At 37.0% G+C, this 19,720-nt stretch overlaps 1 non-coding gene across 1 annotated transcript; it reads left to right on the top strand.

Moving 5' to 3' along the window:
- Nucleotides 1-11,318: 11,318 nt before the first annotated feature.
- On the top strand, nt 11,319-11,425 carry LOC140894224 (small nucleolar RNA R71). The gene has a single exon (XR_012153768.1). It is a non-coding gene; the product is annotated as a small nucleolar RNA R71 (small nucleolar RNA).
- Nucleotides 11,426-19,720: the final 8,295 nt, after the last annotated feature.

The raw sequence follows: 19,720 nt of genomic DNA, 5'->3' as shown, positions 1-19,720 counted from the left end.
ATACTTAAGTACCGATTTTTTGAGCTATCTAAAAGAGAATGGGATTCTCTCTCAGTGGACTCCTCCTATGACACCTCAGCTGAATGGTGTCTCGGAGCGTCGCAATCGAACTTTGTTGGACATGGTTCGATCTATGATGAGCTTCACTGAGCTCCCACCTTCGTTTTGGGGCTATGCGCTTGAAACGACGGTATTGTTGTTAAACAATGTCCACACTAAAGCAGTAGATAAAAATCCATACGAGTTATGGAATGGCAAAGCTCCTAAGTATTCGTACTTAAGGATTTGGGGATGTCCTGATTACGTGAAGCAGACAGTGGGAGATAAGTTGGATAGTCGATCCACCTTATGTTATTTTGTAGGATATCCGAAGAATTCAATCGGATATTATTTCTATCATCCTACTGAAACAAAAGTGTTTGTTTCAAGGAATGCCACCTTCATGGAGAAGGAGTTCTTATTAGATAAGAAAGGCAAGATGATGGAACTCGAAAAAATTCGAGAAGAACCCGAGATACAAAATAATGATCCTACACCTCAGGAACCATTGATTGACACGCCTATATCTAGGAGATCCGAGAGGACTTCTAGACCTCCTATTCGATATGGTCTTCTTCTTGAAGGGGATCAAAGTGAACCCGACATTGGATGTGATCCAAGAAACTTCAAGGAAGCAATTTCTGATGCGGATTCTAATTTATGGCTTGAAGCTATGCAGTCGGAAATAGACTCGATGCATACAAACCAAGTTTGGTCTTTAGTAGACCCTCCCGATGGAATTGTTCCAATAGGGTGTAAATGGATCTACAAGAGAAAACTTGGGCCTGATGGTAAGGTACTTACCTACAAGGCACGATTGGTAGCAAAAGGTTATACTCAAAGACAAGGAGTTGACTATGATGAAACCTTTTCACCAGTCGCAATGTTCAAGTCCATAAGAATTTTTATTGCCATAGAAGCATGGTATGACTATGAGATATGGCAAATAGATGTGAAGACTGCATTTCTTAATGAAAACATTAAGGAAGAAATCTATATGATGCAGCCCGAGGGATTCACATCCATGGGAAGCGAGCATAAGGTATGCAAGCTTCAGAGATCAATTTATGGTCTCAAACAAGCATCAAGAAGTTGGAACCAGAAATTTGATGAAACAATAAAGGACTTTGGTTTCATCAAAAACCCGGAGGAACCGTGCGTGTACAAGAAATTAGTTAAGGATGCGGTGACATTCTTAGTGCTTTATGTTGATGACATCCTACTCATTGGGAATGACGTAGGGATGTTGCAGTCAACAAAAATATGGTTATCAGGTAGATTCTCGATGAAGGATTTGGGTGAGGCATCCTATATTCTAGGGATACAGATCTATAGAGATAGATTTAAGAGAATGATAGAACTCACTCAAGCAACCTACATCGACACCATATTGAAAAGGTTTTCTATGGATGAGTCCAAGAGAGGACATCTACCTATGTTTCATGGAGTTTCTCTATCCAAGTCTATGTGTCCCAAGACTGACAAAGAGATAGAGAAAATGACACACATACCATATGCGTCAGCCATAGGTAGTATTATGTATGGGATGATATCTACCAGACCGGATGTAGCCTTTGCTCTGAGTGTCACGAGCAGATATCAGGCCAACCCCGGTCAAATGCATTGGAAAGCGGTGAAGGATATTGTTAAGTACTTGAGAAGGACTAAGAATATGTTCATGGTTTATGGAGGAAGAGAATTGAAATTGGAAGGCTATACCGACTCTAGCTTCCAAAGCGACGTGGATGACTCGAAGTCAACCTCTGGATTTGTATTCATGCTCAATGGAGGTGCTGTCTCTTGGAAGAGTTCTAAGCAAGACACCACATCGGATTCCACCACTGAGGCAGAATACATTGCAGCATCAGCTGCTGCTAAAGAGGCCGTTTGGATGAGGAATTTCGTCCAAGAGTTGGGCGTAATTCCTGAAGCTGTTGGTCCAGTTCCGGTGTACTACGACAACACTGGTGCCATTGCTCAGGTAAAGGAACCAAGGTCTCATCAAAGATCCAAACACGTACTGAGGAAATACCACATCATCCGGGAGATTGTGGAAAGAGGAGACATCACTGTCGAGAGAGTGTCCTCTACAGACAATATCGCTGATCCACTTACTAAGCCCTTGCCAGGACCATTGTTTGACAAACATCGCGAAGCAATGGGATTGCGTAGTGTGACTAGTTGGCTTTAGGGCAAGTGGAAATTGAAAGAGTGGGTGCCCGGTTAGCCAACTTGTGGCTAAGGGCTTTTGTGACTCTATGTATAAACAATCTTTGTTTAATATAATTTACATTCATTAATGACATTATCTTTTTCTTTCTTCATATTGTTATATTGTGATATACTATTGTTGTTTTGATAAAGACCTTGAATATACTATAGTGCAAGTAAGATGAGATAGTGAATAAAGAGAGATCACTATTATGAAACACATCTTATAGTCACTGTATATTCTAAACAGTTCCTAGTCAATTGAGTCGTCCGCTAATAAGGATAAAGATCGCTCGAGATTCAACTAGCATTTGTGATGCCAAGTACCATGTTTCATTGGTAATGGACATGGAGATGTTCAAAGCATGCAAATGGATATTCATATGATGAATGATCGAACTACCCTATTCGGACTTTCCAAGTGGTTATCACTTATCGAGTGGATAAAGTCCGCGGTTTTGGTTGTACACCATTAGTCCTTACTACTTGAAACATCATTGAGACTCTATATGCTAGTACTGTACTTTGACTCGTTTATCGACTCTATTGGGGTCATCAGGTGTCGGGATTGGGTACAGTTACGACACATATAGGAGTCGATGCTTTGTTGTCAAGGATTCACCACATACTTGCGAGTGTGGATATCCTATGCGATCTGAGGAGATATTAGTGTAACGAATCTCTGGCCAGAGTACATGATGTGTTTTAGGTTACTCGGTTTTCCTAGTAACACATGCGATGTCACTATTTGATCTCCAAGATGTAATGCATAGTTATCGAATCTCAAACAACTCTCGATGTACCAATGGTTGTTGATTCGATCGGGATATATGGATGAAGGGACCGTACTGTATGCTAAACAAAACCTACTGGTTCTTGCAGGCACTATCAGTGATACCTAGGGAATCAATGGGCGATGTTGCTAGACGCTCTTACCATGATTCGTTGGGCAAGTCGGAAATTGTTGTTCCGAGTCACAAGGAGTTGTGAGCCCACGGCTAGCTGTATCCCTGAACCATTTAGAGTCACACAAGTAATGGATTACTAAACCCCGTTGATATAGTTAAATTTAAAAAGTTAAATTTAATAAAAGAGAAGTTGGACTTCTTAACTAAAAGGGAGTGGAATTTCCTAAAATGACATAGGGATGGGCATTTTTGGAAATCACTAAATTCGGATTCAAAAAAATTATCTTGACTTTAAAAGGTGCAGAAATTGTTTCTGTACACATTGGTGAAATCGGTTTATTAATCGGAGTCATGATGAATTTTATATTAATTTCTATAACAACGGGCTTGGCTTGTTGGGCTTAAGTTATGAATATTGTGGGCCCTAAGGAGTTAGAGTTCTAATACAATTATAACTTAATCTAGTCTAGAAATTATCTATAAATACATGTGTAGTGTTCGAAAATTAAAACAAAAAAATTCTAGCAATTTTCGAAATTCACATAAAATAATTCAAGGGGATTTTCGAAAATCCTGTCCCTTTTGAGAAAATTCGGTCTGTGATTTTTGTGAAAATTACATTCCGAATTAACAGATCAAATCTGTTTATTCTCTACGATAAACTTCTGATTGATTTGTAGTGCAATCAATCAGAGGGTTTCTGTTTTCTGTTCGTGGACCTTATTTCGGAGATTGATCGTGAAGCTATCGGTTTCCGGGATATACAAGAAGAGCAGATTAAATTCTGTTGGTGTCCATAATCAAGCCGTTGCTTGAAGAGGTAAAATATTATTAATTGTGATTATTATTATTTTACTTGCAACATAATTTAATCGTAAAGTTTTGATACCCATGATATGGAATTGTTCCATATCGAAAAAATAAAAACTTTTAAACTTTCGCTGCACCGGGTATCAATTCTTAATTTATCTGAACACGTTTTCCAACAGGATATCCATCTATCGTAGTCACATCTGACTCAAAAATAATGTCTCGTCTGACCTTGGCATTAGAATCAATTCATATATCATATCATATCAAAATCAAATAAAGATCCACTACCTGAGATGAATCAAAAACATCAAATTCTAAATCAAGAATAAAACATAACCAGTATGTGATTTCTTCGGGATAACTCAATAATCATCATTCTCGAGTATCGAATCCCTGACTCTCAATGTCATCTTATATATTTCAGTCATGTTTGAGATGCTTCAAATCTGAACCATCAACACAACCACTCATATCAAACTTCAACTCAATATCTTTATTCAATTGTCAAATGGAATAACTTCAACCCTTGCGTTATTCGATTACGTTACAAAAGCTGAATTCTCGAGTCGTCAAGCTTCAATATGATTCTAAAATTGAAGTGATCACATGCTATAAATATCAGCAAGCAACATATCTGGTAGCGCTTATCGTGTACGCCCAAATTACCTGACTCACTCAGATAAATAAAAACATGCAGTAGTGTGAGTAGGGATCGTTCCCACGAGGAAAGGTAAAATTTCGTGTTCTTTAAAAATACGAAAATAGTAAAAAGGGGTTTTTTTGGTTTGAAATTTATCCACTAAAATTTAAAAACAATTATGAATGCAATTTTACCAATTACCAAGCACAATTAAATCACAAAAAAAAATTCAATAAGAGACAAGCCTTGGTTTTGGTCAACTACACCCTTGATTTCATTCGTTCGATCATCGATTATCTAAAAATATTTAATCCTGTTGAATATTCATCATTGGAAATTAAATTCCTGTTTCACCTTAATTGTAGTTAACTAGACACAAGCGTTCTAAGATAACCCTTACCAATTAATTAACCTAATACAAGCGATTAGATTTAAACCCACGATAGCATGCAAACTAGTGAAACTGATAAATCTAGACAACCCATACACAAGAGGATGAATTTTGCCTAGTCAATTATTATCCCTATAATTCCTAATCTCACAAGCGGACGATTATTAATTGCAGTTGCTTCGCAAATCAGATAATTCAAACAATTACGGATTCAAACTCCAATTTAGCAGTAGATTTTATATAAGAATTATCAGATGATCAAGCTAATAATCAAATATACAATCATGAAATAAATAAGAATAATTATTGATACTCAACAATAATCAAGCTCTGTAAAACATAAATCTCACGAATAAATTAATCAAGGGCTTCGTCTTCCTTAACCAAGTATTAAGAACTAGCCAACAATACTCATGAATTCTCTACAAAAATTCATGAAAGAAATTAAAATTAAGAAAAGATAGATGAAACCTAGCCGTCCAGAAAGAGTTCTTCACGTTCTCCGCGTCTAGAATCTACTGATAATGTCTCCAAAATGGAATTAAAAGTCTAATAAAAGTCTAGGGAATTAATTAAAAGATGTTCCAAAATTACAAATTTCTTCCCGCAACAGACCCGCGCGCTCGATCCTAGATATATACCCGATTGAGCGCGCAATACCGGCCAACTTTCTGCCTTAAAAATTCCTTGGCCGCGCTCGATCCGGGAAGAATGTGCGATCGAGCGGGCAAGTTGAGGCAGCCTACTGTCTTGAAAATCTCATGACCGCGCTCGATCTGGGAAAATGCCAGGATCGAGCGCATGCTTCTATGATGAAAAATCTTCTTTGCTGTTTTCTTTGAACGCATGGACGCACTTCGATTTCTTTAATCAAAACATGGTAATTCCTACACAATAAATCAAAACTAAGTTAAGAAGCTCAATGCATGACATAAAATAAAACTAGAATAAAACATGAACAATGACACAAAATGCATGCAAAACACTTAACAAAATGACACTAAAAATGCAAACAAAATAATACTATCAAATACCCCCACACTTGAACCTTGCTCGCCCTCGAGAAAGTTATGCAAAACAAAATATGCAAACAAGAATCAAGAAATACTACAGAGCACTGGCCTCAGTTAATCTTTCAAAATTTTCACATCCATCCATCCAACTCACATTGTTTTGAAAATTTTAAAACCAGACGGATTTCACCTCACAAACTTATAAACCCCGCAACTCAAGTTCAAAACACTCGCCTCCAAATCCAATTCACACATTCATAGATCATGAGGACTTTTCATGGTTTCACAGGATTATAATGAATAGAAATCAAATCAACACACTCACAATCGGTTAAACACAAAAAAATCTAGTGTGTACGTGTTTTTATAAAAAAATTCATACTCATCAATAGTGTCAATCGACAGTCCATAGGCAAAATTCTCGCAACCCCTCTCCACTAGTATATTGGGCGACTATGACTCGGTCAATAGGTCTTAATTGGCTTATAATGTAGGCTTGGCTTATAGCTATAATAAAGAAAAAGAATTCAAAGAGGGAGTAAATTATGTCTATCTTTGGAGTTCACTCCTTTTCATTCAGTTTTCACACAGTTTTTCACTTCATTGATCTCCATTTTTTCTTTTCTAAAGCTTTTCACCATTAAATTGTCCTTCTTTTTCACCACTTTTTTTTCATCATTTTTTTTCTCTATCCCCTTTTCACTACTATTTTTTCTTTCCTTTCAAGCTATCATTACACCATTCCATATTAACCATTCAACGCAGGAGCATAAAATAATTTTAACATTCAACTCACTCCCTTAAAGGTAGGAAACAGTGTTTAGGCTATGGGTAGTAGTTGTAGGACCTTGAAATAATGCCGAATGGGGGTTTACCACACGTTTGCACGCATGCCATTCATTTTTCAATCAGGCTCAAACAAGGTACTAGGGATAATTAATAAAGTGAGTGGCTTGAAAAGCTCAAACGAATTCAGAAAAATTGCCTACATCACTCCTAAGTCACAGTGTACCCGTATTGCGCCTCGAGGGATGTTTGAACAAGTTCTAGACATGTCTCAATTCACAATCAACTCATACAAATATTAATCAGTGCAGAAAAGAGAAATCATCAACAGTAAACGATGATTTTGCACAAAATTTAGAAATATGCACCTCATGTGCTCATATATATGTGAAAGCTCAAAGGGCATCTAAGGAAAAAAGATTCAAGAAAATGTAGGCCCAAATAATCCAAACAATGCCTCAATCCTATCCACGTTTGTATGTTTCAAAATTCAGATTTTAGTATAATTCACAGAGTATGTAGGAGTTCACTCGTCTACTGAGTTCCATCAGTGCAAAAACTTGTCAGATTGGCATGGAATTCACAAACAAAGCTTCATCATCGGCCAGGCTACCCTTTTCTTTCTCAACTCAATACAAAATGCAACAGAATGCTAAAATCCTAAAATGAAATAAATGCAACAACGCAACAAAAATAACAATGCAAATGAAATGCAATGCATGAATGCACCCCCCCACACTTAAATGAAACATTGTCCTCAATGATTGAGAACTAAACTAAACAAATGCACACAACAAAACAAGTAGCAATAAAAACAAAACAAAAAAAAAAAACAAAACAAAACGATGCAATGCAAAAAGTAAAAAGAAAACTCCCCAGATCTATGGATTGGCGTCCGCCCCGTCCTCGTCATGCTCTGGCGGTGGCACTGGGTTGACCCATGGAAACTCAAAAGGTGGCGGGAAAGAAACCGCTGGTGGGAGCATGGTGGGATCAATCCCTAGTCTCTCGGAGATGCCACGAGATATGTAGTCTAACACCTGAAAATTTGCAGCTGTGGCCGCATTGAACGTGTTCTGATGCTGAGTGAAAGTGGCCATCTCTTGAACAGTAACTGCAGTAGGGCGGCGTGGAGGTGGAATAGGACGCACCGGATTGTGTAACGCCACAAACTGGTCATCCACCACAAATAGGCTCCGCCTATAAGCCCTTTTTGCATCAATAGCTGCTTGGTCAATGGGTCGCATCGGCTGCAAGCATTCCTCGTCTGCTCTAGCTTGCACACCAGCGGGCATGCATAACTGTGTAATGATCATGGGAAAGAAAAGACCGGATGTCCTAGAAGTGACCGACTGCCGTATCTGATCATGAACAACTCGACCCACATTGACCGGGAATCCGACATCGAGAGCGTATAGCAACACAACACGATCGACATGAAATTCACTCTTGTGTGAGATTGGCATTACACGGTGACATAGGAATGCGTACCAGGTGGCCGGACTCACAAAAAGATATTTCTCTTTGAAGCATTTGTAAGTAACCGGATCCAACCAAGCAGCCCCGGTAAAGCACAGCTGATTAAGGATCTCGTGGACATCCGGGTAAAGGGTAGCGCTTTGGAATATGCTATCATCGACATGTGGTGTCTCTAGCATGGCATTCAACTCAGAAGCTACGTAGGAAACCAAAGTGCCCCGGACAAAGGCTTTGCCATCCGTCCTCTCCGCAGCATTGGCGTAGAACTCCCGAACAAGAGGGACGATGGCTGGAGCGGGTTGCTTACAGAACGTTCCCCACCCACGTGCCAAGACTTGAACCGCCACTTCGTTTACATTCACATCTAGATCAAAACCCCTCTCAGTAATAGGGGAGCGATGGTTCTTGGCGTGGTCATAGCGATCCCGGGCTGCTTGATTGACAAAACGACCGGCTAAGTTTAAGGTTGCGGATGTAGCTCGTGTACCTTGGCGAGAAGATTCGCCTCTCGCTATAGTGCGTTTTGGATCCATGAGCACCCAAAATTTTTCAAGAATTGGTGAATGAAGCAATTCGTCGAACACCTTGTGGATACCAACAATTCCGGCTTTCTAGCAAAATATGGCTGTGGAGAAGTAGAGAGAAGGGATGAAATGAAGATTCCAAGCCCTTGAATGATCCTGTAATAGATTGATAACAAATTGTGAACAATTATGCAATTTCGAAATTTTGGGGAAAAAAGGGTTCTAAAGGCCGAGGGAAATTTTTGAAGGGGAGTGGTGAAGAAGAGCAGAAAACGGCTCAGAAATAGGGCGTGAGAGGGGCGCGCTCGATCCTAGAAATATACCCGATCGAGCGCGCCTCTTTAAAAAAACGGACAGTGATTTTGGGAAAATTGCGCGCTCGAGCCGGTGAAATGCCAGGATTGAGCGCGCCTCTTAAAAACTTGGGGCAGTGGGCTCAGGATTTTCTGCGCGCTCGATCCGGTGAAATGCCAGGATAGAGCGGGCGATACTTCAGAAATTACTTTTTAAATTTTTCAAAAAAAAACCGAAAATCAATTAAAAACAAAATTCAACAAAACACAGAAGCAAAAACAAAAACTAAAAAGGAATAGAAATACTGGGTTGCCTCCCAGTCAGCGCCTTTGTTTACGGTCGTTCGCTCGACTGAATGCTGCAGATCCTCAGGGTGGTTTAAATTTGGTTCCTTTGTCCACCTTCACCCACTTCAGAATTTTTCCAGTCAATGTCCCATGCTTTTTCTGCTTCGACTTCTTGGGGATTCTTTTCGCTCGGTCAGGAGGATGTTTTGTCTCAGTTATAGGTACCTGCATATCAGAAAGAAAAATTTCAGCAGGCGTTGCAATAGTCTCTTTCAACTTATCTTCAAGTACAAGCTTCTTCTATCCTTGTGAGACGTGGTCATTGACATCAATAAAATTAACAACACTTTCACTTTTAGGAGTTTTCAGGGTATCAAAAATATTAAACTTCGCAATTTCTCCATCGAATTTCATAGTGAGAGTGCCGTTATCAACATCTATAATGGATTTTGAAGTTTTCAAAAATGGTCTTCCTAACAAAATAGGACTATTCAACTCATTGTTTTTCATGTCAAGAACATAAAAATCAGCAGGAAAGACCAATTCACCAACTTGTACAAGAACATCCTCTAACAATCCTTTTGGAAAAATAGTAGATTTATCAGCCATCTGGATAACAATGACAGTTTCATTCAAAGGCCCTAGTTTTAAGGAAGCATAAACAGAGTATGGCATGACATTAATAGATGCTCCTAAATCTAGCATGGTCGTATCAAGCTGACTATCTTCTAGTTTACATGGAATTGAGAACATACCTGGGTCCTTGCGTTTTGTAGGTACCTTTCTTTGAATGACGGCAGAGACCTGTTCTCCCAATTCAACTCTCTTACATCCCTTCAACTTTTGTTTTCTTTTCGCAGTACATAATTCTTTCAAAAATTTAGCATAGCGAGGTACTTGCTTAATAGCATCTAACAGTGGAATATTTACCTCGCATCTACGAAAAGTTTCATAGAGCTCTTTAATCCCCTCCTCTTTCCTAGAATCCTTTAGTGCCATGGGAAAAGGGGCAACAGGCTTATATTTAGATAGAGGAGGGAACTTACCTCTTGGGGTATCTTTTGGAATAGGTTCACTCTCCTCCACCTTTGAATCCTTGTCATTTTTAGTCCCTACCGGTTCTTGGATCAATCCTTCACGAATATGCAGCTTCCGTCCACTCCTCGACGTAATAGCACTCACGTTTTCCTTTGGATTCACTACTGTCTGTGATGGCAGACTGCTAGACTGTTGTGCTTCCAATCTGTTGATTGCAGTTGCCAACTGTCCCACCTGAGTGTTCAAGTGTTGGATACTTGCTCTCGTTTCCTGTTGAAAACTCATGGTGTTAGTTGCAAGATCCTTAACTATATTTTCCAAAAACTCACCCGGTGTTGGAATTTGTGGGCGTTGTGGTGGAGGATGATACGGTGGCCTATAAGCTTGATTATGCGATTGTGATTGAGGTCCAGATTGATTTGCTGGAGGATTGCCATATCTGAGGTTTGGATGATCCCTCCAACCTGGATTGTATGTGTTAGAGTAAGGATCATACTTCTGCTGAGGTGGCCCTGGAAATCCTCATGCGGCATTGACTTGTTCCATAGATCCCTCTTGAAGAGTGGGACACATGTCAGTTGCATGTCCCACTTGAGTGCAAATTCCACATACCCTTGCAATCTGTCCATTCCCTACAGCCATATGACGCACAAGAGACGTCAGTTCGCTCAGTTGTTGTTCAAGGGAAGAAACGTTTACCTCACTACTCTTTCTTGGCGCAGGATCACTTCTGTTGGTGCCAAATTGCTGAGAATTAGCAGCCCTACTCTCGATTAGATTCCTTGCTTGTACTGGAGTTTTATCGACGAAAACTCCACCACTGGCCGCATCCACCATGCTCCTGTCATGAGACAACAACCCTTCATAGCAGTATTGAATTAATAAATTTTCACTTATCTGGTGCTGCGGGCAGCTGGCGCATAGTTTCTTGAAACGCTCCCAATACTCATGCAGTGAATCTCCCATCTGCTGCTTGATGCCATAAATTTCCTTTCTGATGTTTGCCGCTCTTGAAGCTGGAAAATATTTCTCTAAGAAAATCCTCTTCAGTTCTGTCCAAGTGGTGATGGATCCAGAAGGTAGGTAGTATAGTCAATCCTTTGCAGCACTCTTCAAAGAGAAAGGAAAGGCTCTGAGTTGGATCTGCTCCTCTGTCACTCCATGTGGTTTCATGCTGGTGCATACGACATGGAATTCCATCAAGTGCTTGTGCGGATCCTCACCTGTAAGACCATGAAAAGCAGGCAATAGATGTATCAGTCCAGATTTTAATTCAAAATTAGCATTATTTTCTAGAGTAGGAAAAGTAATGCATAAAGGCTGCTGAGCGAGATTAGGAGTGCCAAGTTGTCTCAAACTCAAGTTAGCATTCGCCGCCATATCTTCCTCAGAAATTTTAGTCTTAAAATCGTCCTCTTCTTGCCTCCTACGAGCTTCTCTCCGTCACTTAAGCAAGGTTCTTTCTATCTCTGGGTCGTATGGAAATTCTTCTTCTCCCGAAGATTCACCTGAAAGCATGAACAAACCAGAGTAGCACTACGAGAAATAATAAAATAAAATAAAATAAACAAAGAACACAATAAATTAACACCGATTCCCCGGCAACGGCGCAAAAATTTGGTAGCGCTTATCGTGTACGCCCAAATTATCCGACTCACTCAGATAAATAAAAACATACAGTAGTGTGAGTAGGGATCGTTCCCACGAGAAAAGGTAAAATTCCGTGTTCTTTAAAAATACGAAAATAGTAAAAAGGGGTTTTTTTGGTTTGAAATTTATCCACTAAAATTTAAAAACAATTATGAATGCAATTCTATCAATTACCAAGCACAATTAAATCACAACGGAAAATTCAATAAGAGACAAGCCTTGTTTTTGGTCAACTACACCCTTGATTTCATTCGTTCGATCATCAATTATCTAAAAATATTTAATCTTGTTGAATATTCATCATTGGAAATTAAATTTCTGTTTCACCTTAATTGTAGTTAACTAGACACAAGCGTTCTAAGATAACCCTTACCAATGAATTAACCTAATACAAGCGATTAGATTTAAACCCACGATAGCATGCAAACTAGTGAAACTGATAAATCTAGACAACCCATACACAAGCGGATGAATTTAGCCTAGTCAATTATTATCCTACAATTCCTAATCTCACAAGCTGACGATTATTAATTGCAGTTGCTTTGAAAATCAGATAATTCAAACAATTACGGATTCAAACACTAATTTAGCAGTAGATTTTATATAAGAATTATCACGTGATCAAGCTAATAATCAAATATACAATCATGAAATAAATCAGAATAATTTTTGATACTCAACAATAATCAAGCTCTTTAAACATAAATCTCACGAATAAATTAATCAAGGGCTTCGTCTTCCTTAACAAAGTATTAAGAACTAGCCAACAATACTCATGAATTCTCTACAAAAATTCATGAAAGAAATTAAAATTAAGAAAAGATAGATGAAACCTAGCCGTCCAGAAAGAGTTCTTCACGTTCTCCGCGTCTAGAATCTACTGATAATGTCTCCAAAACGGAATTAAAAGTCTAGGGCATTAATTAAAAGAGTTTCCAAAATTACAAATTTCTTCCCGCAATAGACCCGCGCGCTCGATCCTAGATATATACCCGATCGAGCGCGCAATACCGGCCAACTTTCTGCCTTAAAAATTCCTTGGCCGCGCTCGATCAGGGAAGAATGTGCGATCGAGCGGGCAAGTTGAGGCAGCCTACTGTCTTGAAAATCTCATGACCGCGCTCGATCTGGGAAAATGCCAGGATCGAGCGCATGCTTCTATGATGAAAAATCTGCTTTGCTGTTTTCTTTGGACGCATGGACGCACTTCGCTTTCTTTAATCAAAACATGGTAATTCCTACACAATAAATCAAAACTAAGTTAAGAAGCTCAATGCATGACATAAAATAAAATTAGAATAAAACATGAACAATGACACAAAATTCATGCAAAATACTCAACAAAATGACACTAAAAATGCAAACAAAATAATACTATCAAATCAAGTTGAGGCAGCCTACTGTCTTGAAAATCTCATGACCGCGCTCGATCTGGGAAAATGCCAGGATTGAGCGCTTGCTTCTATGATGAAAAATCTTCTTTGCTGTTTTCTTTGGACGCATGGACGCATTTCGATTTCTTTAATCAAAACATGGTAATTCCTACACAATAAATCAAAACTAAGTTAAGAAGCTCAATGCATGACATAAAATAAAACTAGAATAAAACATGAACAATGACACAAAATGTAAGGCCCAAAAATATTAAATTATTAATTATGAGATTTGAGAATTAAATTTCATATTATGGGCTAATATTGATTTGAGAAGTTATGGAAATGATAGATTTAATTTTCGAGCCGAAAATATTTAATTTGAGAATTTACGGATTTTGAGAATTAAATTCCGAGAATTTTTAATTAAAAGAATAAATATTTGATTTGAATATTTATGGAATTTGAGATTAAATTCCATATTTCGGAAATTAAAGAAGATGTATTTTGAAGATGAAACCCGATCAGGGGTTGATTGGAGAATATCGAAGATTCGAGGGCTAAAGTGCAAAAGGCCGGGATTACTGATTTAATCCTAATTTATTTAATTTTAATCCGAGTATATTTAATTTGGGAATATTTAGAGTTTTGATTTTAATTCTAATATTCTTAAATTATTTTGGATTGAAATTGAATTAAAACGAAGGCCGAGGATTGAATTGCAATTACTGAAGACTTGAGGGACTAAATTGTAATTTATGCAATACATATCCGATTTATTCAGATTTGTAAGCTTGTACACGTGCATAAGTTGTAAGAAACTTCAGAATTCAGAAAGTGAACAGAGGAGCTCGAACCCTCTTCCATTTCCTTTGCTTTTCGATTTTCAAATCGCCATAATTTTTGTTTCGCTCGTCCGATTTCAATTATGAAAGATGTTCTGGAATCCTTGCTACGAGGGCTTCGATTTGATGTAAGTATTTTGTTCTCTCGGTATGTTTTGAAGAACAAAATATGGCAGAGATCAGATTATGAAACTATGTTGTGTCTTTGAGTTCGTATGCCGTTCGATATCACAGTAGGATTGGAAATGAATTAAAAAACGAACTTGTCATGGTTTCAGCATGTTTTTGACTTGTTAACATGTGATTATAGCTGCTGATATGATGAATTGAATGATGAATTCAGCTGATATAAGTGATACGAATGACTGAATTGATTAGAAAGGAATTCGATACCGAGTCGGTTCCCGATTTTCAATCGCTACAACACCGGTTGATGTTTTGACTTCGTTTTGATAGCCTATAACTGAGTTGAGATAGTTGTTTAGATGTTATGAATGTTATAGCATTTTTATTTCTCGATTTCAGTTGAGTTTCGAACGCTAACGATTCAAGACTCTGAGTTATATTGAATAAGAAGAAGTTGAAGTTTGAAATGATGTTGATTGAATCTATATTGATGATTTTGATTCAATTCTGAAATGATTGTATAGAAAGAGGTTTGATATACATGTTTTGATGATATGTTTCAGAGTTTAATAGGAGACTATTGACTCAAGAACCTCAACTTGAAACCAAAGAAGAAGTCATCAAGAATGAAGTAAATGTGAGTGAAGATGATTGATGTTTGAATGATCAGATTCTTGAAGGCGTTGTTGTTGTACTTCCTATCCAGATGTGGAACATGACAAACTCGAGAATGAAAGGTATAATGACGACATCGCGAGTCAGGGACTGTGAAACTCAAGAACGACTATTCTTGAGTTATCCCGAACAAACCACATACTTGTTTAAGTATTTGTTCTTGAGGTAGAACTTATGTTATTGTTGATCCATCACAGGTAGTGGATCTTTATTGCTTTTGATATGATTGTATATTGAATTGATTCTATGCCAAGGTTGCGGTTAACCTTATTTTCTAGCCCAGAATGGCTACGATAGATGGATATCCATGTCAAGATCGGATACGAATCTTTATGGCAATGAAGTGATAAGAATCAATTCTTGAGATAAGCGCGCTATATAAATTGAGTCTTGATTTGAAGTTTGAGTCAAAATATGCGTTATTTTTACTCTATTCTTGAGTTGATATGTTTAGAGTTGATATAAATTTATTTAACACATTTATATGTCGATTATACTGAGAATGATTTCTCACCGGAGTTTATCCGGCTGTTGCTTTGTTTGTATGTGTGCATTGCAACAGGTGGGGCAGGAGCTTTGTTAAGATGACATTTATAGCTCAGGAGAAAGATGTAGCAAGTGTGGACTCGGGTTTATAAGTTAAAGCTTGGTATAGTGATAGCATCAAACATAGCAAGAACTTAAGACTTGAAGTTATGTAAGCTATGTTGAATAGCTTGTAGTTTTATATCTCTTAAGCTATTCATTTGATGTAATACATGCATGATTTGATGATAGAAACTTGATATATGAATGTATGCATGTTCTCAGAATTTATAATATGTTTAGACTCAAATTTTGTTGGTGGATTCATGCCATTGTTTTAAGCTTGACAGCAGAAAATGTCTTCTGATGTTTTCTGGAAATGGTGCCCGCTCGATCGGGTGAAGTTCAACGATCGAGCGAGGCCCTTAAATTGAAGGCAGAAAATCGAGCATTTTGGGCTCGCTCGATCGGTAGGTTTTGACCGATCGAGCGAGACCAAAAATGTGCAGACCCGAGAATTTGATATTTTGCTCGCTCGATCGGCTGACTTTGCCCGATCGAGCGAGGCTCTGAGATTTAAAAAAAAAAAATTCTGCTCTTGATTTATTATTCTTTAATTATTTGACTAATTGTTTAATTAATCATTAGCTGCCCTAAAACGAGATTAGCAACCCGAGGTCCCCACAACAGGTGGTATCAGAGCGTAGGTTCTGGACTGAGATAGAAGCTGAGCGGGGTAGAGTGAGTCATATGCATTTATAGTATTGCATGATTATGCAATATTTGATTCGAAGATTTAATAAATTGCATGTACTCTTGATCTACCTTTGAAATTGAATTGATTAATTTACTGATTTGTAAATTTTCAAATTCTTATCGATGTTATTATAAGAATTTCCCCGGGTGATGTAAGCACCCAGAATCGAAGAGAATATTGTTCTTTGGGTGATGTAAGCACCCCAGACTGACAGTATAGTATGGCCAGACTGAACAGAATGGTATGGTCAGATTGAACAGAACTGTATTATTGCTCAACTGAATGAAGTATCTCTGATTGAACAGAACAGAATATCAGCGAATGAATAGATATATTGCAGGTAGAAGTTGGCCTGAAGTACTTGATCAGTTGTTCAAATACCTGACAGATACCGATGAATGATGTATCAGATTGACTGTCTACCAACTTCGAAACCTAGAAATCAGCTGATAAATTTTGATAAAGAAATGATGATAGAACAGAGGTATATTAATTTGTTGGTAAGTGCTTAGAACATGATTTTTGTTTATAGTTCTTTGCCACAACAGATAGAAATGATGAGAAGGAAAAAAAAAATTATACCTTTTAGAAGCTGAATATTTTGAGTATTGAAGAATGTCTTGTTAGATTTCAAGCCTATTATAATTCTTTGAATTGTAAATGATCAGAAGCTCAAGATTGAGTTGTTTAGTTATGGCTTGAATTCAAAGAATATGTCTGAATAAATGTTGATGACTGAAACATGTTATGAAAGACATAGTTTTGTTTAATAGAACTGAAGCTGAATGATGAAGCAAAAGGACTGAAAGTGTAAAAATGCTACGGTGTGTGAGAAAAACACATATTTAGCTACAATTTCTATTCCAGAAGCATACAGAGAATCAAAATGAAATTGCACCTGAGAATGAAATTTCAGGTAACAGATTTATTTTGTTTTGACCTGTCTATTATTGGTGCAATAGATTCATGATAGCTGAAAGCTTATTATATGATCATCTCTGTATCAGAAAAAAGACTGTGTGAATTGAACTAAAGAATGGAACTATTGCTTCGATGAACTGAAACAGAAAATGATTTATTTCGTATTGAAATATCTGTTTATGTTGCATGATAGATGATGATGCAATAATCGAATACAGATTAGTAGAAGAATTGATGATAAGAAGTGATTAAATTAGATCAGTAAGAACATAATGTGCAATTGAATATGATGATATAGAATCTCGAATTAAGATTCCGTGATTTCGGGTTGATATATGATGTTTGATTACAGAAATATGCCGAAATCAGTATATTCGATGCATTATATATGTTCATGATCTAAACCAGAATTGAAAGATATGCCGATGAGTAGAGATTGCAGATATATTTCAGTAAGATTCTTGACTTTAGTTAAGTTGTGAATTGGAATTTATCAGAGAATTGATGAGTTTATGAATTGAATACTACTTTCGAGGTTTACAAAATAGATGATGATATGAAAATCAGTTACAGATAAGTCTTTTATTTGATTTTACTGAAGTTATTACATCATAAATTATGATTTTTGAAATTCTTGATATTAATTTTGAGGTTTTGGTACCGACCTCAATCGATTTTGATGGACTCTTATTCTTTGTTAGGGTTTGATTTGATTTACTCGTCTTGAGTTGAGATGCTAGTGAGTTGTTTTCACTTAGCATATTGTCATTCATATTATTGTTCTGTGGATGACTTTGACTTAAGTGAGTTTCCCTGATTATGAATTTCAAGAGTTACTGACTGGTTGATGTATACATTCAGTATATTATAATAATTATGACTCATAACTGATAGAATTTCCAATTGAGATTTGGGAAATAGAACGAAGAGAAGAGATGAATGCGTGATTGATTGATCTTTTGAATTTATGTGCTTGAAGTATTGAGATAGATACGAAAACAGTCAGAATTGCTGTAATCCAAATTAAGTGAGAATTGATTTGGAAGGATTAAAGCACATTGAGATGAGATCAAGTTGTTAGAATTCAATTGAGAAATAGAAATGAAGAACGAAACAGGCATTCGATTAATTGATTTCAGATTCTGTGTATTCTGGTTTGAATATTCAGATGAATGTATGACCAATCGGAATGATTTTTGATTGAAAGCAATCCAGAACTGTTTAGAAGATGAAAGAAACACAGAAAGTAAACTGAAGCGATGAGAATTCAGTATAGAATGCCATATAGAGATATGAATTGAAGCCTCAGATCAGAATGAATGAATTCTATTATGATTGAGTATTTGATTGTGCCTGATATTTCCGAAAAGAGATATCATATTTTGAAGAATTGCACAACAATGAATTCAATATTCATCTGATAATTATTTTATTAGACGATAAAGCAAATAGAAGTAATAGAATTAGTACGTTTTCAAAGTTAAACGTACAGAGAGTTTCCGATGAATTTGAAAATCGTTGACCAGATGAGTTCAGTGATAGTTTAGAAACTCCAGAATTGTTACGAGATTGTGATTTGAAAGAATATTTTGCGAAACTACCAAGATGAAACAGTTTATGTGAAGTAAACAGGTGGTAGTTATGAACAGATTGATAGAAATTACTGTGTACGATGATTTGTCTGTATGATCAACTCACTGAATTGTGATTAGATTCGTTGTATGACGAACAGTAAGCCAAGAAATAATGTTTCAGATTGAAACATTGGGTTTACTATTACATTTTAATACAGATGATTCGAAGAATTTGAGTACTTTTTGAGGTAAAGGTGCAATTTGATATCCTTGAAGTGGAAGAATAATCAGAGAAGATGAATTAAATTTCGAGAATGAATTTTTATCTGACATGATACCGATTATCAACAATTCTGAATATGTTGCAATCTGTGAATACAGCATATACTCTGATTAATAGATAGTCCGAATAGACTAATCAGATTTGTGGAATACACTATATGAGATGTGAATAACAGCTATCGATTCAGATCTGTGAAGAAGAAAGAGATATGATGAAATTACAGAAATGATTAAAATCTATTGTCAGGAGTAAGACTTTATAATTATTCAACATATGTGGCATCTATTGATTGATTGATGTTCTGAGAGTTGGTTATATGCGATTGCATTATACCATTTGTCGACTGATGGATTATCTGAGTTGATTTTCCAAATATTGAGAATATTCTCAGAACTTTAATACCTGATTCGGTATTATTTGTCTTGATGTGTTGCCACTTGATGATTACAATTCCTGTAACAGCTAATGAATCGATTTTGAGATAGTGTTATGATGATATGATGAAAAGGAATCAGATTTCTTTGTGTTGGAATGATACTACTGAAGTATATGATATCAGATCAGACAT

The sequence above is a fragment of the Henckelia pumila genome, chromosome 3, assembly GCF_033568475.1.
Source record: "Henckelia pumila isolate YLH828 chromosome 3, ASM3356847v2, whole genome shotgun sequence".
Classification (NCBI taxonomy): Eukaryota; Viridiplantae; Streptophyta; class Magnoliopsida; order Lamiales; family Gesneriaceae; genus Henckelia; species Henckelia pumila.
The sequence above is the reverse complement of the archived record's forward strand: the minus strand, read 5'-3'. Positions and strand labels throughout refer to the sequence as shown.